The sequence below is a fragment of the Eptatretus burgeri genome, chromosome 10 (genome assembly GCF_056783735.1).
Source record: "Eptatretus burgeri isolate ZD-2024b chromosome 10, Ebu_testis_v1, whole genome shotgun sequence".
In the NCBI taxonomy this organism is placed as follows: Eukaryota; Metazoa; Chordata; class Myxini; order Myxiniformes; family Myxinidae; genus Eptatretus; species Eptatretus burgeri.
In genome coordinates this window covers 53,925,173-53,953,167 of record NC_140970.1, presented here as the reverse complement: position 1 = coordinate 53,953,167, position 27,995 = coordinate 53,925,173, and the positions used below count along the sequence as shown (strand labels likewise).

Genomic DNA, 27,995 nt, shown 5'->3' with positions numbered 1-27,995 from the left:
CTCTATTGTCTGGGGGTCGGACAGCTCATTCTGCCTTAAAGCTGCCACTGAATCTTGCCATGTCAGAAAACCCATTGTGTAACATTAAAAAAGCAACAGAGGCCGCCAAGGTTTTACAACAGTGTCATCTAATTGTCCTGGGATAAATGAATAATGTCACACAAATTGGCCTTCCAAGCACTAGAATACTAGATCAAAGCCTACAGAACATTTGAGATAACAACATGCTAATGTGTGGTGTAACTCTGCTGTTATCTGGTAACCTCCACCAGACACGACCAGTAATTCCCTGTGGCACTCCAGCAGATGAGCTGAACGCATGCTTAAAGGCCTCTTAACCTGTGGAGTGGTGTTCAAAAGATGAGCCTGCACACCAACATGCGTGCTCGTCTACAAGGAGATGAGACAGCTGGAACATTTGTTGCACTTCTCCTGCAGATGGGCAATGGCCAAGTACCTGTTGATCCTGCTGATGGCAAAATTTACCTCCTTTGCAGGCCGTGGAAACATTGTATGTACAGTGGAAGAACTAATGTTCAAGGTCCATCCAAATCTAGAAACAAACTAGAAGGGCACTCGGTAGAGTGCATACCTCCGCCAGGCTAATTAGTTTACGTTTTGTATCCCACTGTGAGACCGGACCTGGATTTGGACCTGAACTAAAATCGAATCAGCTTGTTCTTGTCACCCAACCAACTCATCCACCAAGTTTCGTCTGAATCCATGCACAACTTTTTGAGATATCGTGATATATATCATTTTAGCCCTCAATGGTGAAGAAAATTCTCGGATCCAAATCCAGATTCGGATCTTCACCAAAATCTAATCATTCTGTCGGTGTCACACACCCAAGCTCTTCACCAAATTTTGGCCAAACCCATCCACAACTTTGTGAGATATTTTGTTTTAAACAAACAAAAAAAAAACAGATAGGGGTGAAAACGTAACCTCCATCCACCTTTGGTGGCAGAGGTAACTACATGAACCCTCAATGGCTACAAGAAAGAGCCATCATAGCACCAAGGAATGACTCGGTGAACATCATCAATCAAACTGTAAACAAAGATACCCTGCCAGGAGCAGTCTCATAAGTCATTGGACACTGTTGTTGATACCGATCAAGCAGTTCAATATCCACAGAATTTCTGAATTCACTGCAACCACCAGGGATGCCTCCGCACAATCCTTTACTGAAGGTCGATGCACCCATCATGTTTCTGTGAAACCTGGACCCACCAAAGCTGTGCAATGGAACCAGACTTACTGTGAAGAGGCTAATGGCACATGTTTTGGAAGCTACCATGAATAATTGGAAGTGCCAAAAGTGAAGTTGTTTTCATTCCAAGAATACCTCTCATACCCACAGACAACCCTTTCGATTTCAAGAGACTTCAATTTCCCATCAGACTCAGCCTTGGTATGTCTATAAACAAGGCCCAGGGGCAATCACTCAACGTTGATTGAGTGATTGCCTCAACACTCAACTAACACCTTAACCTGGAGACACCATGCTTCTCACACGGGCAATTTTATGTGGGATGTTCAAGAGTCCAAGAGTTGGAAATCCAAAGAACCTCTTCTTCTGAGCCCCAATTGGGAAAACTGCAAATGTATATCCCAAGGCTCTGCAATGATACACCGAGTTCATGAAGATGTCGAAAGATATTACGATTTGATATTTGTGATGGATTCTGATTTGGATGCAATTGCTTTTACATTATATTTGCCCTCATTTCAAAAGATGTTGATGTTTCTTTTTCACCTGAGCAAAACCGGGTACTCCAGCTAGTATCTATCTCCCTGTTCTTTCGTTGTTCTCCCAGTGGTCAGTGTATATTTGTTGAAATTTCGCTTTATATTTTTCTTTTGTCTTTTGTGCAATCATTGGGGTGTATTCATTGCTGTTCTCGTTTCACATGTGACATCTTGTATTTGCATCTGTTTTTCAAAACGTTTTGCAAGATGTGTTAGGGATACTTTTCTGGCTTGCTGTCTTCATGTTTGCACACAAATTGGATTCAGTAGTCTGTTGAACTTTTCACATATTCAGCCAATCGTACAGTCATCATTCTGTAAACCTGGTTAAGTTCCATCAGGCTAATACCTCCTCCTCATCTCGGCAGGTACATGCTCGGGATGCATATGGTTTTGTGGAACATTGTGGATCGTGATAAGTTCCCTTGTTTTGATATCTAGTTTGTTGATTTCCGATTGTGGCCAGTTTATTATTCCGCAACTGCATTCGAGCACTGGTACTGCTGGTTGGTTAATGGCTTTGATTTTGCTTCTCGGGGTGAGATGTTTTCAGGATCATCCTCGTCCTACACAGGTATTCCTTGTTAATCGTCTTGTGCATTTGTTTGTGACATGTTTGGTAGCCCTCTTCTACTCTGAGGTATTTGTATGATGCTTTGTTTTCAAGTTGCTGTTTTGTTGTATTTTGGTTGATTATTATGTTGTCTGTTTATGTTGGTTTCCCTTTTTACAGATGTGCACTTGGCACATTTATTTAGGCCAAATTCCATTTTAATATTTTCGGAGTACTGTTTGACTAATTTCAGTTGTTCTGCCAATTTTTTTGTCATTTGGTGTGAAGAGCTTTAAGTCATCCACATGCAGTAGATTTTACCTTTCCTGTTTCATTGGATGTCATGGTGTATCCATATCCTTGCTCACAAATGAGATTGCTCAATGGGTCCAAAGCCAGGTAAAACAGGAGGGGCAAAAGGCTGTCTCCCTGGAGGATCCCATGACCTGTCTTTACTCCTGGTATTTCAATCTTTCCTTGTGGTATTCCATAGCTCCATTGCTTTCTCAATCCGTTTGATTATTTGGGGATTGATATTGTATACTCGCATGCATTTTATCATCCTGTATCATAAGAGGCGACCAGGGTTGCGTCAGGAAGGGCATCCGGCGTAAAACATGTGCCAAATCACTATGCGGATCATATGGAAGATCCGCTGTGGCGACCCCTAACGGGAGCAGCTGAAAGAAGAAGAAGAAGATGCATTTTATCATCCATGAATATGGGACACAAACAAGGACTTTTTAAAAATTGTCCATCCAGGCCATGGACAATCTGGTTCTTCTTCATTTACAATTTTCGAGCGTGGCCTTTCCTTCACGAAGAGTAGGCGAGCTATCGCCGGCATCATGACCAAATTCCAAATTGCTGCCATAACCAGCAGGGGACATTGCATCAGCGGCACAGCCGTGCGCTCAGCCAATGATGCCACCCCGCAGCCTTGTGCTGCATGCAAATGAAAAAGAAGTAGTATGGTTTTGTTTAATCGTAGGCACGCTATTGTTCCGTAAAATCCTCTTTTACATCCTTTCTGTTCTTCCTTGAAGCCTCCTTGCTGTGTTCGGTGGTGGTAAATCATTTCTGTGATGATTGCTGTTAGAAGTTTGTATGTTGTTGGTAGACATGTTATCTAATACTAGTACGTGCCCATACGTGTGTGGCCGTACGTGCAAAAAAAAAAAAAAAAAAAAAAAAAAAAAAAAAAAAAAACTTTCAAACTGCGTGCCAGAAACAACAACCACACAGGCCGTTCCTTCGCTGTCACGTTCCCGTACGTGCGTGCAAAAAAAATAAAAACTTTTAAACCGCGTGCCAGAAACAACAACCACACAGGCCGTTCCTTCGCTGTCACGTGCCCGTACGTGCGTGCAAAAAAAAATAAAAACTTTTAAACCGCGTGCCAGAAACAACAACCACACAGGCTGTTCCTTCGCTCTCGCATGCCCGTACGTGCATGGCTGTGCGTGTGTGGCCGTACGTGCAAAAATAAAAACTTTTAAACCGCGTGCCAGAAACAACAACCACACAGGCTGTTCCTTCGCTCTCGCATGCCCGTACGTGCATGGCCGTGCGTGTGTGGCCATGCATGTGGCCGTATGTGCAAAAAAAAAAAAAAAAAACTTTTAAACCGTGTGCCAGAAACAACAACCACACAGGCCGTTCCTTCGCTCTCGCATGCCCGTACGTGCATGGCCGTGCGTGCGTGGCCATACGTGCAACAACAACAAAAAAAACTTTCAAACCACATGCCAGAAACAACAACCACACAGGCTGGTCCTTCACTCTCACGTGCCCGTACGTGCGTGGTCGTACATGCAAAAAATAAAAATAAAAAAACTTTCGAACCGCGTGCCAGAAACAACCACACAGGCTGTTCCTTCGCTCTTGCGTGCCAATACGTGCGTGGTCGTACATGCGAAAAATAAAAAATAAAAAAACTTTCGAACCGCGTGCCAGAAACAACCACACAGGCTGTTCCTTCGCACTTGCGTGCCAATACGTGCGTGGCCGTTCGTGCGTGGCCGTACGTGCAAAAAAAAACACAAAATAAAGTTTTGAAAAACCACACAGGCCGTTCCTTCGCTCTCGTAAGTGACGACTGGATTGGGGCATTGTGTTTATCTATAAATGCGCAGAAGAAATCGAGAAATTATTAGAATACACTAAGTCATCACTATCCGGAAGTCTGTATGTTGTAACCCGTAATGGGGAACGAGGCTGAGGTGCTCTTCCCCATCGGCCATGCCTACGCAGCAACGTGTCCTGTCATTGGTTTGGTAAATAAATGGCCATAACTTGGGAACCACTTGTCCGATTAATATCAAACCTTGAAAAGGCACATCCTCAGGTCCCCAGCAATATCCCTGGCAAATCTCAATTAGATCGGACCAGTGGTTGTTGAGAAACAGCGGTGTCACACACACACACACACACACACACACACACACACACACACACACACACACACACACACACACACACACACACACACACACACACACACACACACACTGCTGGAATTATAGCGAACACAGTGAGCTTCATACTTAACGCATGCACATGAGAATAGGAAACAACAACAACAACAAAATACCCCTGGCTATTTGGAATCCGTGTCATTGGATATGACCTTTTGCTTCCGGTTGTTGTTAAACGCTGTGCGGTGTATAAACACGATTTGGTTTTATTTCTATCTTGTGAATATTACTTAACGCGTGCACATGAGAGAATAGGAAACAACAAAAACAACACAATACCCTGCCAATTGTGAATCCGTGTCGTTGGCTATGACCATTTTGCTTCCGTTTTTTTTGTTTCTGTTTTTTTTTTTCCAGTTTTTGTCATGGGGAATGATGCATGCCGGGAGTGTTTATTTATTTATTCAATTATTTTTTCCCCAAAGTTAATTTCAATAAAGATATCTCCCGCATCATCAAAAATTATTTTTTAATCATGATTTACATTATTTGATCGCTGATCCCAAATTCAGGCCGAAGTAACCGGAAATTGCGTCAAAATCATCAGCTGTGCGGCGCTTACATGTACCATGGTATAGTTGGCAAGTATACGGTTGTAAACAAGTTTTATGTAAAGTCAGAAGCGAATGTAAGAAGAATTCTACGTTCGCTTCTAGGCTTTGCCTATTCCATATTAGATCGATAAAAGGCAGAGTTCGTATCTGTGTGTGGGTCATAAACACCACCCATTCTCCAGGCGACGCCTTCCCGCTCCTTTCCCTCCAGCCATCAAGAAATCGCCGCCATCTTTTTCGCACAACACAGCTCAGCTTGTTTATAGGCCTCTGATGTGCGTTTGAAGCCTGAACAACACGTCTTCGATTATTAAATGAAGATAACGTTTTGAGGAAACAAAGGTACATTTTGATTACAACTACAAACGAGGTAATGCATGTCTTGATCGCAGCGATCGCGGAAGCGGTCTAACATACACCGCCCAATTCTCAATTGCAAAGAAAATAGTGGTATTTCATTAAAAAAAAAAAACCAACAACAAAAAAAAAACATTGTGGGACGTCAAACACAGTTATTTTCTGTCTGTCAAACAGTGACGTGTCGCTTATAACTCAATGTTTGCTTACAAGAATTTGCAATGACTGTAATGACGCAGCAAAAATATCCCATGTTTGCTTCTGTGCGAAGGTATGAAAAAATACAACCCTTCGCATGACGTCATCACACAGCGGTCTTTTTTTTATAGATAATTATGCTGCAACAGCAGGAATGCACCAATAAATTGAAGCCTTTTTTGAAACGTACTGAAACCCATGGAAAAATGACATGATGGAAGATAGAAAGTTTATTTGCTGATTACTATGAGGGAGAAGAAGAATAGATTAACAAGAGTAGGAAAGATCATGCAAACGTGGCAGTTTCGTGCGAGGTGTCCATTGATCACTACCACTGGATTGGTCACGACGGCTCCGTGCGTGAAGTCACCGGAAGTGCACTTTCCGCCATCTTGTCTCCCCCAAAAGAGGCGGACTGTCGTCACACGCAACGTTGAACCGGGCCCGGCCGATTTTGCAAAATATATTTCAACTTCTGTCTAATATTTTAATGGATTTTGAAGTAAATTACTGTTCCTATTACTCAATCGAATTCCGCAAAATTCCATTGGAGCTCCTTGGCAATTGCAAGGAGGCGACAAATGCATATTATGAGGCCCGACACATAACAGGGTTGGATCGGAAAACAAACATAGGCCTAACATCCAAGTTACATTCGGCTCCAGGTCACTTCATCAATAACAAAACAAAACTAAAGTCATGTTTTTTTTATATTGTTTAAAATATGTTTTGTTATTTTAGGCAATTTTTTTGTTATTCTACGTTACTTCATGTTTTCGGGGCAAGGTTGTAAGCTACGAGATGTTGGATTGAAGGGCGTTTTGAGACCAAAGTTCGCAGGCAAAACTTAACCATGACGAGGCCAATAACTCCATACAAAGCCTTTCAATGTCCAACAAGCCCAACACATCTAACCCCCCCCCCCCAATCTCAACACTCCTTGTGTGTGATACAATGTAAAGTTCAAAACATATTCAGGAGTTACTTGTTAAAAACTGAAAAATTACATCAATAAATGAAGATGATCAGACTGCTTTCATTTTGCACACAAGAATGCTTTAGAATGTACAAACTTCAGTTTAATGAACATTCCCCTACCATTTGGAGGAGTGGTGGAAGGAGCCCCCCCCCCCATCAGACTCTCCCCCTCAGTCACTTCCCTCCCTTACACCATGGATCCCTTCCATCCCACCTCTCTTTCTTCTCTTAATGTTGTCAACTTTATATGTACTCAGGGATCAAGACTCGGACCATTACTATTAATTATTCACATCAATGATTTGGAGAGAGGGGTGAAGAGGAATTCCAAATTTGCAGATGACACAAAGCTTGGAGGGAAGGTGGATAGCAAAGGGGGTGGTGATCAGATTCAGGAAAGTGTCGATACTCTCAGCGATTGGGCAAAAGATTGGAGAATGTAATTTAACCTGAGCAAGTGTAAGGTGTTGGGGATGGGGAAGAAGTTCTTCCGAAGAACAATATAAATAGAGATTACAGGATGCAAGGGGTAATGTTGGAGTGTGTCACATGGGGGAAGGATCTCAGGGTGGTGAGAGATATGGGAGGTAAGCAGGCAGCACAGTGTCAGGCAGCAAAATGTGAAGCAAATCTGGTTTTCAGTTGCATTTGGAGGGGGATCAATTATACAGTCGACTAGGCGTAAGTTGTCACCATCGGGACCGAAAAAAAAGTGACGACTTAGAAATGTGACGACTTGCGCGTATGCGAACATTCATGATGACTGTGGGGTGAATGATGAAGTCGTGCGTGGCCTGGACACGTATGTGTGAGAGCCGGCTATTGTACCAAAAGGAAAACACAATCCTCGGGGCATAGGTGGGGGTTCATTGGTGAGTTGGAAAGTGATCAAGCAAAGATGGAATTCATGAATCAGTTTATCAAAAGTAAAGATAATGAACAACTGTAAGACAACAACTTCGCCTGCTTATCACCATGATGGGATTGACCAACGAACCCCAGAGACTTTTCTGGCAGCATCTGCCAGAAAAGCCCAGTCTCATCGGCATTGTACACGTCCCGAGGCTGATACCTTTCCAAGATGTCTTTCAATTTGCCATCCTTCCAGTCGTGCACCACTGCCGAATCCACGCTGCCTGATTCGCCGCACTTCTTGACCTTGCCGATTCCCACCTCACTTTGAATCTGTCTATCCAGTGCATCAGCAAGGTCTCGGCATCATTATGCCCGAGGTCCGCAGCGAATTTACGTGCCTTTAGCAGCAACATTCACCGTCCAACCGAATATTTGGCTGAGCCGACATTTGCCGAAACCAGATGATGAGCGCGTCATTGACATCTTCAAAGGACACACGTTTCACGCGTTTCACACTTACCACCGGCCTCGCGATCTTCTCCACTTGTCCAAACATCGTGCCCTTATTCTTCAAGATATCATTCAACGTCTGCCGTTTGATGTCCAACTTCTCAGCTATGGCTGTTTTCTTCATCAGTGGGTTTGCCTCGCAAAACTGGATAATGTCATATTTTCTTGGTAGGTTTTAGTTGTAAGCTTACGCTTAGTCGCCATTGTCCTGCCTGCAGTGCGATCAACGTGTGTATGCAGTTATAACTAGCCTATCACTGGCAGTGTAAACCAATGAGCGAGCATCACGATTCCATGAAATCGGGATTCTCACGAGGCAGCAGTTCCGTGTGACGAGTTAGGAGTGGTAATTTACTTGAGTTTCCATTACGTGGGAACGGACAACATCTGACGACTTAGACGAAGTGACGACTTAGAGATGACGACTTACAGGGGGGTGACCCTTTATTCATAGGGACTTAACATGACATAAATTCGGGACTTTTTGACGCTGCCGACTTAGGCGAAGTGACGAGTTACACGCTGCCGACTTACGCCTAGTCTACTGTATATCAAAAGATTTGTTAACATAGCCCAGGAATTTAGTGAGGGTCACCTCTAGAATATTGTGTGCAGTTTTGGTCACCACAACTCAGGAAGGACATCGCTGCCATGTCGAAGGGTTCAACGCAGAGCGAAAAGATTGATTCCGGGCCTCACTCGACTCAGCTGAAGAGCGGTTGAAGGAGACAGGGCTTTATGCAATAGAAAGAAAGAGGTTACGAGGCGATATGATTGAGATGTTTAAGATATTGAAGGGTATCGACAAAATAAGTGCAGAAGAATTATTCAGCAGAGCAGACACAGTGATCGCACCAGGGGCATTGCTTGAGAGTAAAAAAAGTCGAGTTAAGAAGGTAGTGAGGTAGGGGTCTTTCACTCAAAGAGTAGTTAATGCATGGAATGATCTCCCTGGAAAGGAATTGGCGACAGAAACAGTAGATGGGTTTAAATTGGAATTAGATAGGAACCTGGAAGTTATGGAGATTGAGGGGTAGAGGGAAAAGCCTGGTGTTGGCTTAGTGGTTCGGGTGGCGGCTTGGGATCCCAGGGTCCTGAGTTCAAGTCCCGTTGGCGGCTGAAGTAATATACACCAGGAGGTTGACTCAACCTGTCATCCTTACGAGATCGGCAAAATGAGTACCAGTGTACTGGTAAGGGGGACACTGCATCAGCGGCACAGCCGCATCCCAACCAATGGTGCAACCAGCAGCCACAGGCTGCACTCAATCGAGAGAGAGAGAGGGGTAGAGGGATGTTGGCAGGTCTTTTTGCAAGTTTGAGCATTGATGGATGATTATGTGCATGTCTGCAGAGTGTTGTTGATGGGGGTGGGTCTTGTCAAGGGGTGTTGTGTGGTTGATGTTTTTTTTTTTACCCAAGACATGCTCACTCCTCTGGAAGTTGGAAAAAAAAAAGTCCGGAATTTTCTTGTGTTGATGTGGTGCAGGTATGATGGGCCGAAAGGTCACCACCTGCGTTTAATCACCGTGTGTATTACGTCACAAAATACACTTAACACGTGAAAATGTGAAATGTCAACGTTCCCTGTCAGCGCACAGACGTAAAAGGTGATTAAACCATGCAAAGTGACATTCTCTCACAGTCACACGAGGTCTGTGATTTCCACAAGTTCATTACACCAACTAATAAAACCTTGCATGAGTTACATGCAAAGTTTATTGCTTGCATTTGGAGATTTCTTACTGCCAGTCTGTTGTCTTCATATTCGCTGCATTGATGTTTTGGGGGAGACAAGATGGCGGAAAGTGAACTTCCGGTGACTTCACTCCTCCATATACAATCGCTGTGGACGTGACCAATCCAGTCGTAGAGATCAGTGGAGGTGTCTCACTGTCAACTAATATAATATGGAATAGGCAAAGCCGAGAAGCGAATGTAGAATTCTTCTTACATTTGTAGTGTCGTGGCAGAGGTGCGAACAGGCAGACACGAGCCGGAGGGTAACACAACTCCGCTTTATTGTCTCGAGCGAGAGGGTGGGCGTAGAATGCCCGTAACTCCGCTTTAATACGCACTCGATGCACTCTACAGGCACACGACCTACAAGACACTGATCATGATACCACATGCCGCTACTGATGCTACTGGTGCTACAAGTCCCTCGTGGGCGAGTCGGGACATATGAAGCCACAACCACGTGACTACCACCATCCGTGACTCGGGGCTCCGCCCATACAATACATTTCTCCCTCCTAAAAGGATGATTATAAAATGACAATTACAATGATAAGCATAATTGGCAAAGCAAACTACGATACAAAAAAAAAGCAAAGAGGAACAAAATGACATCAACCATGTAAAATCCTCCAAGTACCACAACATTTGATCTACCCTGGGGTGATGGTTGGGCTGAGAATCAAACTCAGATGAGACGGCCCAAAAGAAAAACATGCTTCATCCGCACAACCTGTAACAATAATGCCGTTGTTGTAAACTGGCACATAATACACCCTTCTATCCCCATCACATCATATACCATGTCGGTGTGAGTGAGTTGACTCCAAATGCAGTAGACTGTAGAAGCGCCCCCAGGCGGCCCAGGCTTACACGCCTCCTGGCGAGGTCGAGGTGACACCCCAAGCGAACCTCCCCCGGTCGACAAGTTGGCACATCTCCCTCAGACAGGACCGAATCAGGTAAACACCCCAAGCCTGCAAGCCCCGCAGGCGCCAGCGCGGCTGACCTTGGCGAGACCAGAGGTTTGCGCTCCATGGCGCCTGGCACGTCTGACCTTGGCGATATCAGGGGTGGGGGTGACGCTGAACAGCGAACCGGCTCCAGCTCCCCGCCATCAACTCGAACCAGGCAATTAGCCGGCTCCATTACCAGCTATCCCCCACCAAAACCGCGCACCAACGCCGGGCGCAACATCACCCCTGCCACCGACCCCTTAGGTCGCAGCAAATCCAGCCGGGACTTCATCGCACATCCATACAGACGATCAGCGTTGACTGGATACACAGCAGTGTCATACAACAGCAAAAACATCGTCTGCGCAGATGCAAACTTCTCTTTACGTACAGTGCGTTCCCACAGTATAATTCTAACACATGAGGTTGCAGCGAACTGCGGACTGTCATTGAAGCCCGAGATCTGGAAGACCCATTCATTCGCAACGATTGTCCGCAAGTTCTTCACATCATAGAAAGCATTGATCCCAATCAAACACATTTTGCTCACATGCGGACTGTCGGCATTTGCTTTTATAACGCCATGCTTAATCACTCGTGCCGCGAGAATCAAACACACAACGATTAACAACTTATGAACCACACTGCGCGCAAGCCTCTTGGTTGTCACGACGTTGAGGCGACTTGCGTGCAGGTCTTCATCTGAACGTCGAAGAGGACACCATCGATGGTCGCGTTCCGCGAACTTCTTTAATGCGACCAGTTCGCTCCAATCCCCCGTTGAAATCGCCTGAACGACACGGGCGTGCACTGTATCACGAGCGCAGCGCAAGCGCGAGAGTCAGTCGCAGCTGGCATGGTCCCCGTTGCTCCGGAACCGAATATCGTAGTTGCAGGAAGCAATGAACGGAAACCCATGTTGTATCGCCGCGTCCCCTGCCGCCAGGACCTCGCCCTCGGGTCTCGAGGGAGGCCCAGGCCCAAACGGAGGTACGGGGCCCGAAGGAGACACAGGTGCACCTGGAGGTACGAACTCCGAAACAGGAACCTCCTCCCACTGATACTCTAATCGGCTCGGCACGAGACGCCCAAGGCCACTGGCTGGCGCCGTCCAGTCTAGCCTGAGGCGAGCCAGCCAGTCTCGGCCCAAAAGGGCGGGCTCCTCCCCTCGTACCACAAGCAATGAGAGCAGGGCACTCTGACCTTGGTAGACCACCGAGAGGTCTGTCACAGCAAGTGGCGTAATCGCTTCGCCGGTGTACGTGTACAGTGAAAGGGTCGCCCTGACCAGGTGAATACCGTGGAGTTCACGAGCGGTCTGTTCGCCCATGATCGACACCGCGGCCCCGGTATCAACTTGAAACACGATTGGTGCCCCGTTCACCTCGACCTCCACTGTCATTGGTCTTGTTACCTTCGGACCAATTGAAAACAGGCTCAACATCGGCTGCATTTCCTGCTCCGGGCCGCCGGGATCGCTATGCCCAGGCTGCAGGCCGCGCTCCAGGTCGATGGGGTCGTTCCACACCTCGCTATCCATGACCTTAACGGCGGCCACTGACATTCGACACACACGCTTCAGATGTCCCACCTTGCGACAATGCAAACACACGGTGTTTTTATATGGGCACACCCGCCGCAGGTGCTGTCCTCCACACCCCCAGAACCCCTGTGTGTTCATCTCGCTGCACGCGTGGCCGCGCTGCGGCGTCCGGTCCGCACTGAAAGGCGTGCGCGTGGCCTGGGGAACCTGGGTCATCGCGTGGACCCCGGGGTCACCCGACATGCCCCAGCTGGGATCACCCGTCAGGCCCTGGCCGGCGATGGCTCGGACATCTCCGAGAGTCTGCTCGACAGCTGAAGCAGTCTCGACCGCTGAGTGGAATGTAACGCCGACACCTCGCATTCGCAGAATCGCCGACACCATTTTCGCATCTTGCAACTCAGAAATAAAGCGATCCCTGAGTCGAGCTGGACGCTCCCCCGCCGTGAACTTGCAGGCCACGTCCGAATGCTTCACTCGTGCCACGAAATCTGCGACGCGCTCCTCCGCACCCTTCGTGAGGTGATCGAACTGGTATCGAGCCAGCTGCAATGACTTCTCCGGCACCATGTGGGCTTTCATCTTCTCTACCACGTCCTGAAATGACAGCCCGTCGTCACTGGGCTTGTCCGGCGCCACCAAATCACTCAGCAGTCGATAATGTTCCGTTGATAGCGAGGCGAGCAAGATCGATTTGCGCTTGCTCTCGTCGTCCACATCATTCATGTGGAAATAGCACCCCAACTGTTCTGAAAACAATTCGAAGTCGTCTCCGACGAAGACGGGCACTCGTCCGTGCGCCGTGCCCCGACCTTCAACCATCCTCGAGCCTGTCCTGCCGTTCACTCGACGTGAATTCGCAGGCGACGGCGAGATATCTCACCCGTGCGGCGAAACTCGCGATGCGCTTCCCTGGGCTCCTCACCAGGTGATCGAAGTCGTACCGCGTGAGTTGCGATGATTTTCCTGGCGCTCCGTGCGCCCGACAATCTAATTGTCCCAGCAACGACTCAGAGCCAATGCCGAGGAAAACAGGCACTCTGCACACGACGATCCGAAACAGCCTCGTCGCCAACTGTAGTGTCGTTGCAGAGGTGCAAACAGGCAGACATGAGCCGGAGGGTAACACAACTCCGCTTTATTGTCGCGAGCGAGAGGGTGGGCGTCGGATGCCCGTAACTCCGCTTTAATACGCACTCGATGCACTCGACAGGCACATGACCTACAAGACACTACCAATGATACCACATGACGCTACTGATGCTACAAGTCCCAAGTGGGCGAGTCGGGACATATGAAGCCACAACCACGTGACCACCACCATCGGTGACTCAGGGCTCCGCCCAAACAATACAATATTCGATGCTGCAATTTCCGGTTACTTCGGCCTGGATTCGGGATCAGCGATCAAATAATGTAAATCATGACTAAAAATTATTTTTTGATGATGCGGGAGATATCTTTATTATAAAATTAGGTCGACTTAAAACTGCGAGAGTACTTACTCTCCAGTTTTGTTGTTAATTTTTAAGTCAGAAAGGTGTGATTCGGTATAATATAGATCAAATTAATTATTTGTGCATTTCTATAACCGTGATAACACGACTGCATATTACCTCAACATTACCTTCACAACAACAATTACACCGCCCAAAACAGGATCTCATCTGAAAAAATAAATATGACCTCAACATTACCTTCACAACAACTACACTGCCGAGAACAGGATTTCATCAAAAAAAAAATATAAAATGACCTCAACATTACCTTCACAACAACAACGACACTGCCTGGAACAGGATCTCATCTGAAAAAATAAATATTATATTACCTCAACATTACCTTCACAACAACAACGACACCGCCTGGAACAGAATCTCATCTGAAAAAATAAATATTATATTACCTCAACATTACCATCACAACAACAACGACACCGCCTGGAACAGGATCTCATCTGAAAATATAAATATTATATTACCTCAACATTACCTTCACAACAACAACTACAATGCCAAGAACAGGATCCCATCTGAAAAAATAAATATTACCTCAACATTACCTTCACAACAACTACACCGCCGAGAACAGGATTTCATCAAAAAAAAATATAAAATGACCTCAACATTACCTTCACAACAACAACGACACTGCCTGGAACAGGATCTCATCTGAAAAAATAAATATTATATTACCTCAACATTACCTTCACAACAACAACGACACCACCTGGAACAGAATCTCATCTGAAAAAATAAATATTACCTCAACATTACCTTCACAACAACGACACCGCCGAGAACAGGATCTCATCTTAAAAAAAAAAAAAATTATATTACCTCAACATTACCTTCACAACGACAACTACACCGCCTAGAACAGGATCTCATCTGAAAAAGAAAATCCTCAACATTACCTTCACAACGCCAACTACACCGCCTAGAACAGGATCTCATCTGAAAAAATAAATATTATATTACCTCAACATGACCTTCACAACAACAACTACACCGCCTAGAACAGAATCTCATGTGAAAAAAAATCCTCAACATTACCTTCACAACGACAACTCGACCGCCGAGAACAGGATCTCATCTGAAAAAACATTTCTTACCTCAACATTACCTTCACAACGACAACTACACCGCCGAGAACAGGATCTCATCTGAAAAAACATTTCTTACCTCAACATTACCTTCACAACGACAACTACACCGCCGAGAACAGGATCTCATCTGAAAAAAAAATCTTCAACATTACCTTCACAACGACAACTCCACCACCGAGAACAGGATCTCATCTAAAAAAAACATTTCTTACCTCAACATTACCTTCACAACGACAACTACACCGCCGAGAACAGGATCTCATCTGAAAAAATAAATATTATATTACCTCAACATTACCTTCACAACGACAACTACACTGCCTGGAACAGGATCTCATCTGAAAAAATAAATATTATATTACCTCAACATTACCTTCTCAACGACAACTACACCGCCGAGAACAGGATCTCATCTAAAAAAAACATTTCTTACCTCAACATTACCTTCACAACGACAACTACACCGCCGAGAACAGGATCTCATCTGAAAAAATAAATATTATATTACCTCAACATTACCTTCACAACGACAACTACACTGCCTAGAACAGGATCTCATCTGAAAAAATTAATATTATATTACCTCAACATTACCTTCACAACGCCAACTACACTGCCTAGAACAGAATCTCATGTGAAAAAAAAAAATCCTCAAAATTACCTTCACAACAATGACACCGCCTAGAACAGGATCTCATCTGAAAAAATAAATATTATATTACCTCAACATTACCTTCACAACAACAACTACACCGCCTAGAACAGGATCTCATCTAAAAAACCATTTCTTTCCTCAACATTACCCTCACAACGCCAACTACACCGCCTAGAACAGGATCTCATCTGAAAAAAATAAATATTATATTACCTCAACATTACCTTCACAACACCAACTACACTGCCGAGAACAGGATCTCATCTGAAAAAATAAATATTATATTACCTCAACATTACCTTCACAACGACAACTACACTGCCGAGAACAGGATCTCATCTGAAAAAATTAATATTATATTACCTCAACATTACCTTCACAACGACAACTACACTGCCGAGAACAGGATCTCATCTAAAAAAACATTTCTTACCTCAACATTACCTTCACAACGACAACTACACCGCCGAGAACAGGATCTCATCTGAAAAAATAAATATTATATTACCTCAACATTACCTTCACAACGACAACTACACTGCCTGGAACAGGATCTCATCTGAAAAAATTAATATTATATTACCTCAACATGACCTTCACAACAACAACTACACCGCCTAGAACAGAATCTCATGTGAAAAAAAATCCTCAACATTACCTTCACAACGACAACTCGACCGCCGAGAACAGGATCTCATCTGAAAAAACATTTCTTACCTCAACATTACCTTCACAACGACAACTACACCGCCGAGAACAGGATCTCATCTGAAAAAACATTTCTTACCTCAACATTACCTTCACAACGACAACTACACCGCCGAGAACAGGATCTCATCTGAAAAAAAAATCTTCAACATTACCTTCACAACGACAACTCCACCACCGAGAACAGGATCTCATCTAAAAAAACATTTCTTACCTCAACATTACCTTCACAACGACAACTACACCGCCGAGAACAGGATCTCATCTGAAAAAATAAATATTATATTACCTCAACATTACCTTCACAACGACAACTACACTGCCTGGAACAGGATCTCATCTGAAAAAATAAATATTATATTACCTCAACATTACCTTCTCAACGACAACTACACGCCCGAGACCAGGATGTCATCTAAAAAAAAACATTTCTTACCTCAACATTACCTTCACAACGACAACTACACCGCCGAGAACAGGATCTCATCTGAAAAAATAAATATTATATTACCTCAACATTACCTTCACAATGACAACTACACTGCCTAGAACAGGATCTCATCTGAAAAAATTAATATTATATTACCTCAACATTACCTTCACAACGCCAACGACACTGCCTAGAACAGAATCTCATGTGAAAAAAAAAAAATCCTCAAAATTACCTTCACAACAACGACACCGCCTAGAACAGGATCTCATCTGAAAAAATAAATATTATATTACCTCAACATTACCTTCACAACAACAACTACACCGCCTAGAACAGGATCTCATCTAAAAAACCATTTCTTTCCTCAACATTACCCTCACAACGCCAACTACACCGCCTAGAACAGGATCTCATCTGAAAAAAATAAATATTATATTACCTCAACATTACCTTCACAACACTAACTACACTGCCGAGAACAGGATCTCATCTGAAAAAATAAATATTATATTACCTCAACATTACCTTCACAACGACAACTACACTGCCGAGAACAGGATCTCATCTGAAAAAATTAATATTATATTACCTCAACATTACCTTCACAACGACAACTACACTGCCGAGAACAGGATCTCATCTAAAAAAACATTTCTTACCTCAACATTACCTTCACAACGACAACTACACCGCCGAGAACAGGATCTCATCTGAAAAAATAAATATTATATTACCTCAACATTACCTTCACAACGACAACTACACTGCCGAGAACAGGATCTCATCTGAAAAAATTAATATTATATTACCTCAACATTACCTTCACAACGACAACTACACCGCCGAGAACAGGATCTCATCTAAAAAAAACATTTCTTACCTCAACATTACCTTCACAACGACAACTACACCGCCGAGAACAGGATCTCATCTGAAAAAATAAATATTATATTACCTCAACATTACCTTCACAACAACAACTACACCGCCGAGAACAGAATCTCGTGAAAAAAAAAAATCCTCAACATTAACTTCACAACAACAACTACACCGCCTAGAACAGGATCTCATCTGAAAAAATAAATATTATATTACCTCAACATTACCTTCACAACAACTACACCGCCTAGAACAGGATCTCATCTAAAAAACCATTTCTTTCCTCAACATTTTACCCTCACAACGCCAACTACACCGCCTAGAACAGGATCTCATCTGAAAAAAATAAATATTATATTACCTCAACATTACCTTCACAACGACAACTACACTGCCGAGAACAGGATCTCATCTGAAAAAATTAATATTATATTACCTCAACATTACCTTCACAACGACAACTACACTGCCGAGAACAGGATCTCATCTAAAAAAACATTTCTTACCTCAACATTACCTTCACAACGACAACTACACCGCCGAGAATAGGATCTCATCAGAAAAAATTAATATTATATTACCTCAACATTACCTTCACAACGACAACTACACTGCCGAGAACAGGATCTCATCTAAAAAAACATTTCTTACCTCAACATTACCTTCACGACAACTACACTGCCGAGAACAGGATCTCATCTGAAAAAATTAATATTATATTACCTCAACATTACCTTCACAACGACAACTACACTGCCGAGAACAGGATCTCATCTAAAAAAACATTTCTTACCTCAACATTACCTTCACAACGACAACTACACCGCCGAGAATAGGATCTCATCTGAAAAAATAAATATTATATTACCTCAACATTACCTTCACAACGACAACTACACTGCCGAGAACAGGATCTCATCTGAAAAAATTAATATTATATTACCTCAACATTACCTTCACACCAACAACTACACCGCCGAGAACAGGATCTCATCTAAAAAAAACATTTCTTACCTCAACATTACCTTCACAACGACAACTACACCGCCGAGAACAGGATCTCATCTGAAAAAATAAATATTATATTACCTCAACATTACCTTCACAACAACAACTACACCACCGAGAACAGAATCTCGTGAAAAAAAAAAATCCTCAACATCAACTTCACAACAACAACTACACCGCCTAGAACAGGATCTCATCTGAAAAAATAAATATTATATTACCTCAACATTACCTTCACACCAACAACTACACCGCCGAGAACAGGATCTCATCTGAAAAAATAAATATTATATTACCTCAACATTACCTTCACAACAACTACACCGCCTAGAACAGGATCTCATCTAAAAAACCATTTCTTTCCTCAACATTTTACCCTCACAACGCCAACTACACCGCCTAGAACAGGATCTCATCTGAAAAAAATAAATATTATATTACCTCAACATTACCTTCACACCAACAACTACACCGCCGAGAACAGGATCTCATCTGAAAAAATAAATATTATATTACCTCAACATTACCTTCACACCAACAACTACACCGCCGAGAACAGGATCTCATCTGAAAAAAGAAATCCTCAACATTACCTTCACAATGACAACTACACCACCTAGAACAGGATCTCATCTAAAAAAAATAATATTACCTCAACATTACCTTCACAACAACAACTACAACGCCTAGAACAGGGTCTCATCTGAAAAAAAAAAATACGAGAAGTGAACGTAGTATTCTAGTACTGCAGCATAGCAAACCAATTGTTCAAATTTGCATAAAAGCACCAAAATTGATGCACATGTAGAATTATGTATTCCGAACAATTCTAGATATGGAGCCACCCAAGATTTTGCCTTGGTCAGCTTTGGCTGACCTTGGTCAACCCAGACGTTAAAAAAAAAAAACTGGAAGCAAAAGGGTCATAGCCAACGACACGGATTCCAAATTGCCAGGGGTATTGTGTTGCTGTTGTTGTTGTTTCCTATTTTCTCATGTGCACGCGTAAAGTATGAAGCTCACTGCGTTCGCTAATAAAAACATGAAATTATATAAAGCTGATATGAGGAGTTGGGAAGGCAAAATAAATAAGAGGATTAAAAGCAACGGGATGAACACGATGACCGAGAGGTAATGCACACTCGTTTTAAGTTGCCAAGCCTTGATTTGAATCCCAACCCGGTTATAAACTGTCCTCTGTGTTTCACAGGCCTCTCAGTGTATAAACTGACAGTGTTTCTCCCTCCTTCTCTCCTCGCTCTTTCCCTTGCAGCACCCCTCCTTCGCAGAATGAACTGCACAGAGACATATGGTGAGGCTTCGCTCACCCCCCTCCTTTATCCATATCTCTGTCTCTGTCTCTGTGTCTCTCTGTCTCTCTGTCTCTCTCTCTCTCTGTGTCTCTCTGTCTCTCTGTCTCTCTGTCTCTCTGTCTCTCTGTCTCTCTGTCTCTCTGTCTCTCTGTCTCTCTGTCTCTCTGTCTCTCTGTCTCTCTGTCTCTCTGTCTCTCTGTCTCTCTGTCTCTCTGTCTCTCTGTCTCTCTGTCCCCCCGTCAGCAAGGCGACCACGCGTTGCCTGGCAACGCCGGGTACCTCTGCTAGTTAGTCTATATTAGAGGTAGTTGGGTTTGTTATGAGGAAGGTGTTACCTTCTGTGAGCTACTCATCCATTACCTTTTCTTCTTCGATAAGTTTGTTGAATGATCGAACAAGGTGATTGTGGAGAGTATCCAGAAGCTTTAACCAGAGGTTTGGAATTCCATCTGGGCCAAGGCTATTAAATTTTGGTATTTTTACAAGTTTTTAATTTTTATTTTATTTTATTAATCGATCATCACTTGGGTGATTGTTCACATCATTTTGCTTACTTGTTTTTCTTTCACAAGTTTTGGATCCAATCCACCTCCTTATTGTGTTGTTTTGGATCTTCATAAATTCCTTTCCAGAAATCTTCAAGTTTATCCTTTTTTTTCAGGGGGATTTGATACATTTTGTTTTTGTTTCCATAGTTCACGGTAGAATCTTTCGGGTTGTTTTGAAAAAAATCTGGTTTTGTTTTCTCCAAATGTTGACTTTGTGGTAGTTTTTCTTTTTCTTTTTTAAATCTTCCTTGCTATCATTTCTATTTTGAGGTTGTTTTCAGCAGCCATGTCATGTAGGTCACTGTTCTTGATTTTATACTTGGTTTTATTTTTGGATTCTCTTCATTAGCTTCGGTTTCCTCTTCTGAATGGCTGCATTTGTCCCGTTCCACACATTAGTCACCGTTTCCATGGCGGTGCTTGGTCTCTATCTGTAGGGCCTAGTTTGATCTTATTACAGTGGCAATGTTTGCCTGTTACTTTTTCTTGAATTAGCAGTGCTGCTGCAAAGCACACAGTGTTGATTTCCTTCATGGGCAATGATTTTGGTATCATTCTTCTGAGTGCTCTGTTGGTTCCCCTGACTCGTATTTTAATCTGTTTGCTGTTTTCTATTATACAGAGTTGTGCCCTTTCCCTGAGTGGTATCAATCTCACCTCCTCTATTTTGTTGGCCAGCTCTTCTTCCAGTCAGGTCAGGTCAGGTATGGGAGCATGTGCCAGAACAGCACATCACTGCGTCCACTTTCCGCCGGTACTCCAGGGGCCTCCGTCTGGCCATCCCCCAGGCAGATGCCAGGCCCATCCCCATCTCCTTCAGATGCTGGTCAACCTGCTGCAACCAGGAGGCACGTGGTCGGCCCATTGGCCTCCTCCACTCAAGAGACTCCCTCGCTGAGAGAATCTGGTGAGCAGGATCAGCGTCAGGAAAACGAGCCACATGTCCATACAGCCGCAACTGACGCTCACGGACCATGCAGGTAACAAATCTCATCCGAGTCTCTCTCAGCAACCGCTCGTTGGACACAAAATCCGACCAGCGATAGCCAAGGATTCTCCGAAGAGACTTGGTACCAAAGGAATTAAGTCTCAGTCTCAGATCCTTGGTCAGAGTCCAAGTTTCGCATCCATAGAGCAAGACTGGAAGCACCAAGGACCTGAAGACTCAGACTTTCGTCCTCCCGCACAGGTACCGGCAGCACCACACCCCATGATCCAGTGAATCCATGACTCCCCAGGCCTGACCCAGACGTCTATTGACCTCTGACTCACAGCCAGCAGAGACATGAATATCACTGCCAAGGAAAGTGAATCTCTCCACGACCTCAACATCCTCACCACAAACAGACACAGACAGGACAGCAGCATCCAAGATGTCATTGAAAGCCTGGATCTTAGTTTTGACCCAAGAAACCCGTAATCCCAGTGGCTCCGACTCCTCATTCAGCACCTCGAGGGCCCCCAAAAGGATGTCTAAAGTCTCGGCAAAGATGATTGCATCATCTGCAAAATCAAGGTCCGAGATCTTGACATTCGCAAACGATGCACCGCAGCTTGATCTTTCCGACATCCTCCCTAAAATCCAGTCCATACAAGTGCTGAAAAGTGTGGGGGTCAGTACACACCCCTGATGAACTCCAGTAACAACTGGAAATAAGTCAGAGATGGTACCACCACACTTCACAGCACTCTCGGTACCAGAGTAGAGTTCAGACATCAGATCGATCAGTTTTGGTGGCACCCCACGAAGACCAAGAATCCTCCAGAGGACATCCCGATTCACTGAATCGAACGCTTTTCAGAGATCAACAAAGGCTGCAAGCAGCCCCTGCCGAAACTCTCGTCTGCGTTCGGTGAGGACACGAAGGGCAAGGATACGGTCAATCGTTGACCTCTTTGGTGTAAAGCCTGACTGCTCTGGACGCTGGTGCTCAAGCAGATGGTGGCAAACCCTATCAAGAATTATCTGAGCAAAGACCTTGCCCGGCACTGAGAGCAGCGTCACCCCTCGGTAGTTGTTGCAGTCTTGGCGATCACCCTTCCCTTTCCAGAGAGGGACAACGAGGCCCCTCTTCCAATCAGTTTGGATGATGCCTGTGCTCCAGGCAGAGCACAAAACTGCATGCAACGACACGAGTGCAGCATTTCCACCAGCCTTGAGAAGTTTGGCATGGATGCCACAGATCCCTGGAGCTTTGCCCCGTTTCAACCGGTTCACCGCAGCCCGTGTTTCCACAAGCGAAGGTGGATCACAGTTGATTGGAGGGTCAGCAACAGGGATTGTAACACCCTTGACGTCCAACTCGACAGCTGGTGGATCAGCCTGGTACAACCGCTCAAAGTAACCGGCCCAGCGGTCCTTCACTTCAGACTCCTCTGTCAAGAGCCTACCACTCTCTGCTCTAACTTTAGTGCTCCGAGGGATGGGCTTGGATGAATGCAATGTGTGAATTCCCCTGTAAGCAGGACGAGAATCACCTGTCCACAGGTGCTGCTCTACCCCCTCACAGATTCCTCGCACATAGCCCTTGTCCACCCTCAGTGCACGAACAGTTTTACGCCTCAGCTCCCTGAACAGCTCAGCTCTGCCATTCAGCCTGGCCCTGCGACTCTGGTCAATGGTATCCGGTGTCCCTTGAGAGACAAAATTCTTCTTTGCCCTGTGGTGAGCTCCAAGACATCCACCGGCAACATCAAGGACGGTGGTCTTGAAGGCACTCCACAACTCTTCAGGACCCCCCAAGTGTCCACTCAGCCTGTTCGCAAACTCCTCAGCTACTCTCCGACTCTCATCCTTGAGCTTGACAACATACAGCCTCGGCTGGGATGGAACTATTCTCCAGGATTTAAGGTGCAGCTTTAGAGTTGCTACAACAAGCCTGTGGTCAGTATTGAGGAACTGAGCACTCCGGTAGACCCTTCAGTTCTGGATCATCCTCCAGTGATGGTCAACGAGGACATGGTCAATCTCCTTTGCCGCACCGCCAGCATTGGAATACCAAGTCCAGCGATGAGCTTGTGAGCGCTGAAACCATGAACCAGCCACACTAAGTCCATGACTACTTGCAAAGTCAAGGAACTTAGTGCTATTCTGGTTCATAGTTCCTGACCCATGGGGACCAACACATGTCTCATAACCATCCCTATCAGTTCCAGTCAATGTATTGAAATCCCCCAAGACTAGAAGTGTATCTCGTCTGGGGCACTGATCAACCACAGACTCGAGCGTGGTGTAGAATGTGTCCTTAACGGTGAGATCACTCGCCTCAGTCGGAGCATAAACAGAGACCAGGGAAATGACACCTAAGGAGTGACGGATCCTTAGTCTCATAATACGCTCGTTGACCGGTGTTACCTCAATTATCATTGGAGTCAGCTTATTGGACACAGCTACAGCAACTCCTTGAGTATGGCAACCATCAGAGCGACCAGACTAATAGTAGGTGTAACCACCCACCATTATCTCCCCACAATCCAGTCTCCGAACCTCAGAGAGAGCTGCAATCCCGATGTCCAAACGCTTGAGCTCAGATGATAAGAGACAGGTGATCATCCTCTTCGGGATCGGACATTCCAGGCACCCACCCGAAGGGACCGCCTCAGGTTAACCCAAGGAGACCGCCGTCTGGTGGAGGACACCTCAGCACCACTCCGACACACTCTCCCACAATCTGACCCAGGGATGTAACCCCGTGGTTTCCCTCCTTTTATCAAATATTGGGGGGCCCGAAGGCTTTGCCCCAATCCCGTCATCCGGTGAGCTGCCCTGCGAAGGGAAGCTGCACAGGAGGTACTCCCACCGAGTGGGTTCCAGTCAACGCTGCTCATTACTGTCCTCGCATTCGTCCTCTTCTCCACTTAGTTGTTCTCCCTCGTCTTACTCCTCTTTATCATCCACCGTTCTTGCTCTCATCCCTTCTGTCTCCGCAGGCGTGCATTAAAGACTATGCAGGAACCGTCATATTTATCACAATATGGTAGGTTGCTGGTCATATGCTGCACGGACAGTGCCCTGAGGGCCACAAAACGATGACAAGGCAACAGCCCCACAGCTACATGATCAGGGCATGAATTGGAAATTTTGACAGGGTGCCAGCACTGTGGGATCTTTAATGTACACCAGCAATCAATACCATCTGACGAATCCTCAGCTCATCATCCCATCCGATCCATGTGGGAATCACATCCCGATAAGATAACTGAAATTGCAACATCCCATCGGACCATGCAGTGACTTGGAACACTAATCTGTTGCGATGACATTGTTTGCAAGTCTTATTTAAAAACCAATACAGGAGTTGGTATCTCCTGTACTTTTTCTTCTTTGACGACCACAATTATTCCCACGTTGTTGTGGAGTTGGTGGTAGAAATTTGGCCCGTCTTTCACTAACTGGTTGGCCAGGCCTGACATTCGAATGAATGAGGTTTGGGGGGCAGGAATTTGGAATTTGTTCACGATGGCAGCAATAACTCACCTACTCTTCAGGAAGGACACCAAGGTTCTTTAACGTTCAACAACACTTCGTGTCACAAGGGACACCCGCTTAACATCCATCCGAGAGATGGCACACACACTGATGTCTCGCCCTGCCTGGGAGAAACAAGAATGACAGTTTATAGCTGGACCGAGATTCGAACCTCGGCGAGACAGCTTACCAGGTGAGTGTGCGTATACCTCGGCTATCCTGCCAGCTTACAGTATCCAGTGCACATATAATCTATATCGGTTATCATTCGGACCTGCACATGTGATACATTTTTTTTTTTAAGGTGTCGTCGTCGTCGTTCAGTCATCCCACATATGTCTGCATTGAAACTGCTTATTTTAATCGAAGCAAAGGCTATTTTCAAAGATTGCACATGAAGTCTTGCTAACTGCCAAGAAAAAGTAAAACTTGCAAACAAAGATCCACAAAGCACCAAAAGTATGAAGCAATTGCAGAAATGCACGAAACAAAGTTGGCCGTCCACACCTCTTCAGGCTTCTCGCACGAAGCCATGAAAACTTCCTTTTGGGGGGGGGGGGGGGGAATTAATTGATATCATGAAACAAAACTTGAGCAAGTCGAGCGACCTTCAGGCTGCTCAGTCCGTATTAAAACTGTGGATCTCAACATGATACTGACAGCTAAAAATAACCATCTTACGATTAAATGGAGGTTACTTCTCGGAGGCAAAAAGACTTCTCTCGTTTGACGTAACATTTTAACCTTCATTCCTTATTAACTGGTTAGCAAACAATTGAAGCCCCCAGCAAGCAATCTGACACAAGCGCAAAAGAAAAGTTCACTTTCAGTTGCGATGACGAACACAAACTAAAAACCGTTTTTAAAAGTTTCAAACTTCAGAAACTTTTAAAAGTTTGCCAACAAAGTTTCGCACGGGCACGAGTCGTTTTGTTCCGGTGCAGACGAGCAATTAAGAGTGGTAATCTCAAACCCCCTGTTGGAGGTCACCACCGTTAACTAGACCCCAACTCACCAACTGTGCCAGGAGTAACACACCGAGAAAAGCCGGTCGATCAAACAGGCGAAAATGAGATCGCTGAGCCTTTTGAGGATTTAAAATGAATCCGGAGGGGGCAGTGTTCCAGGCGCAGTTTCAAGCTTCAGTCCCGACGTGGTAGGACGAGGCGAGGGGAGTCTCCCGACGTGGGATTGTTTACAACTGCTCATCCAGGCACCACTTTTTCATTCCGTTCCGTGCGATCGTAAATGAAAGTTCACTGCGGTCAGGGCTTCGCAAAACAAATGCGTTTTATTTGGATGCCGTGGGGGGGGGGGGGTGGGGGCGTTGCCTCATGGGGAGCCAATTAGCAGGCCCACGTGACGTGCGTGGCCTTGCATCAATTCACCCGTGAACTTGGAAAAGTGACAGCTCCATAAAAACAACAAGAACAATCCACAACAATACGTGAACCAATCATCTGAATGGGACGGATCGATAAAACCAATCGATGCTCGTGGAGGAACTGAACACAGAACGGAGGAGAATGTAACAGATTGTTCTTCTTGTGTAGGGCAGCTTGGCTGCCGGGTAGCTGTCATTTTGTTGGGGTGCAACTGTACCGCTGATGCTGTGCCCCGAAACCAGTACACTGGTACTCATTTCGCCAGCCTCAGAAGGACAACAGGCTGAGTCAACCCCACCTGGTGTTAATTCAACGGTGACAGGGCCTTGAACTTAAGACCATAAGATCTTAAGCCAGCCACCTTAACCATCAAGGGACGATCTGAGATGGCGAACAAGATGGATACAGCTGCAAACAATCACAGAAGTGGAAGGAAAAGCTGAAAACCTGTAAAGAGGTGGGCTTGGTGAGAGTTAATGGGGGGGGGGGCACAAAATATCATGGTTGTGGATGGGGGGGGGGTAACCTTAGATGGTGGTGAATAGATGTCTTCAAGTGCTCGAAGTAAGAATGAGAATGAAGAAGTTGCTTTCCACAAACAGGAAAATAAAAATTGACAGACAGAGACAGACAGACAGACAGACAGACACGGATGGATCGAGGTCATCGAACGGTTATATTAGGTCAGCGAACTGACCTAAAAAAGGAATGAATGACGATTTGAGTGGAGAATTTGGAATATAAATCCCAAGTTTCTCTTTTACGTTTATGATCTTTCAGGAGTCTCTCTTTGAACCTTGTGATCCATTAAAATGAAATCGGCTTTTGCCCCATGCCAATACAATCGGGCAAGGGTTATGTTGTAACAAAGAGGGGAGAAGAGCTTTGGTTTTGATTTACAAGCAAACAAACAAAAGTTGTGTTATATGTGGGAACAATCATGAGAGAGTAACAAATGACTTCATTCTCCATCAGATTGAATCATTCCAACATGCAGGTGAACCTGTTCATGTCTTGTTTGGTTGAAGCAAAGACGGTGTCAATATGGACTTTCGAAATGACGTGTGAACGCGAACGAGGAATGTTGCACATGAGCCCGTGTGTGCGTTTTCAACGACCGAGTCGGTTCTGCTCGCACAGGCAGTCTTAACCTGCTAGTGACAGTGCGAGACCTGCAATTCAAATCGTCTTTTCAACATAAGTTTCAGCATTTAAAGAAAGAGTGGCAATTTCAAGATGGTTCACAATAATCGGTGTGTTCGTGGATGCAAATTGTTCTTACAAAAATATGGTATCATTTATCTTGTTGTCCCAGAACAAAACAATATGTTGCCATGGTTTTGAAAGACCCCGCACGGGGAGTTACATCCAACCATAAGAGAACCCTGGAGTTTAGATATCTCCGTAATATTTTGTTGAGGTCGAGTACTTTTCCCCTCGTATCAGTCGACAAGGAAATGCGTTGTTTGTGGAACAGGTTTGATCCCCTTTTTTACCTCTTCTCTAAATCCCCTCTT

The 27,995-nt window shown here is 44.9% G+C and overlaps 1 protein-coding gene across 5 annotated transcripts in view; it reads right to left on the bottom strand.

Annotated features, from left to right (window-relative positions):
* The window catches only part of LOC147018598 (mitochondrial 10-formyltetrahydrofolate dehydrogenase-like), a 168,521-nt gene extending 142,163 nt beyond the window's left edge, over positions 1-26,358 (bottom strand). For 2 of the 5 annotated variants that reach the window (XM_085898421.1, XM_085898423.1), the window contains exons 1-2: positions 26,109-26,358; positions 25,103-25,218 (exon numbers count right to left, since the gene is read on the bottom strand). The gene's annotated coding sequence lies outside the window, so the exon portion shown is untranslated. The remainder of the gene's footprint in view (positions 1-25,102; positions 25,219-26,108) is intronic. The other 3 variants (XM_085898420.1, XM_085898424.1, XM_085898422.1) reach the window with 2 other exon arrangements.
* Between the last annotated feature and the right edge of the window lie 1,637 nt (positions 26,359-27,995).